The following is a 2,001-nucleotide window of genomic DNA, read 5'->3' on the forward strand; positions in this document are numbered from 1 at the left end:
AGGTGATACTAAATACCGTTTAAATCGCAAAAAGTTTGCATTTTTGTCAGGCCTTCGGCCTGACAAGAACGCCGCGGGCAGGCTAACCTAGGCCGCTTCCGGCCGAACCGAGTTGCCGGCGTAGCGAAGTGCAGCTGGCAACGACGTTTGGCGGAAAAGCGGACCTAGCTTGTTCCTCTCCACCTGGACGAGGCCGAAGGTTCAAAGGAGCACCTCCCTCTCCATCCCCACTGTGACCTTAGCCGCGAGGTGCATACGGCGCCGAAAACCTACTACCTGCTTGCTGGTCGCACGCGCAGGAACGGCCAGACCCTTTGGCCAGGATTTTGAGATAGACGTTGTATCCGTTAGTCAACCACATTTTATTTTAGCAGACGTGCAGCCTCTGCCGCCAATTGAAGGGCGCCGGAGGCTGGTGCCACTTCGCCGCCCCCACGTGCCGCGCCCGCTGCAGCGTCCACCGCCTGAGTTTTACTTGCCTCGGAGATGAAGGTATGACCCGAAACGGAGCGAGAGATAATAAGTGACTTGTAGCTACCATGGAACTTGGCCGCCGCCCCTCGGCGCTGTGGAGAGTGACGCGACTCGCGCGCCCCCTCACCCCTCGCCTCTGCCGCAGCTGAGCGTCGTGGTGTTCCCCCAGGCCGTGCTGCAGGTCAACTCGCTGCTCACCATCTTCGTCATCGACGACGTGAGCCGCGGGCCGCCGACGATGCCCGGCTCCTGCGACAACGCCTTCGTCTACCTCTCGGACACCACCGCGCCGGGCCGGGGCTCGTCGTCTACGACCTGCAGGAGGACTCCGCCTGAAGGATCTCCCACCCGTCCATGTTCCCGAGCCCCGAGCACGGCACTTACAAGGTGTGCGTCGTACACTCGTACACCCCCGCGTTCACCCTGCGGTTCACCCCCGGTCCCCGCCAAGCCGGCACGGGGCGCTGCCCCCCGGGGCACCAACTCCACGGCTGCCGGGACCGCGGCGGGGACGGGCAGGGGCAGGGCTGGCGCCAGCCCAACCAGTGGCAGGCCGGCGTGCGTCCAGGCAGTGCGTCCACCTCGGTCCGCCTGCACCTAACCGTCCCCGAAGGGCTCCCTCCATGGCTGCCCCGGGTCCACCGTCGAAGGTGTGCCCTACGGCTGGCCCCAGCAACCCCAACCCCGCGGGCCGCGGGTTTCGACACGGCGCCACGTGTTCAGGGTAGGTAGACTTCCTGCTGCTGCTTGTTACACATTGCACCCAGATGGTTCCCAAACGCACTTCTTCTGCTTTTCCGTGATCACGATGGGGGAAGAGATTGTTCTTTGCTGGCGGAGACACGCAGTCCTGTGGGGTCGACGGGGCGGGGCAGGCACTTGAGGCCGCACTCCACCCCTCGCGCCAATCGCCCCGCCGTCCCAACCTGTACATAACTTTTAAAGTTTCTTTTCTGTGGACCGTGCCCTGCAGCGCCCAGTGGGCCTAGTGGTGGGCTGCACGTGGAGCGCGCTGAGGTGCGGTCCGGCGGTCCGGCACTGAGCTGGTGGTCACCTGGGAGCAGCAATGCGGGTGCCAGTCGTACACCACCACCAGGTGCGCCGCTCGCCAACAACCAACTCACCGAGGACGACAAGCGGCCCGGAGCCCGGGGCGGCGCGGGTGCCAGTCTTACAGCACCACTGCCTGCGCCGACGCCGCTCGCCAACAACCAACTCACCGAGGACGACAAGCGGCCCGGAGCCCGGGGCGGCGCGGGTGCCAGTCTTACAGCACCACTGCCTGCGCCGACCGCCGACGACCGTGTCGCCGAGAACGACAAGCAGCCCGAGGGCCAGGGCGGGCGGGCGCCAGTCGTCGCCAGTCACCCAACACCACCGACCTGCGGCCCTCGCCGTCGACCTCCTCGCCGAGTACCCCAGGTGGCTCGGGGTCCTGGACGGGAGACATTGCACATGAAGGTGCGCCGAAGCACTGGCTGCTAGCTAGACCCACCAGCGAACCCTATTCTTGTTTTTGATTTCCTG

This window comes from Frankliniella occidentalis, unplaced genomic scaffold, assembly GCF_000697945.3.
Source record: "Frankliniella occidentalis isolate FOCC.00 unplaced genomic scaffold, Focc_3.1 Scaffold23, whole genome shotgun sequence".
NCBI classification, from domain to species: Eukaryota; Metazoa; Arthropoda; class Insecta; order Thysanoptera; family Thripidae; genus Frankliniella; species Frankliniella occidentalis.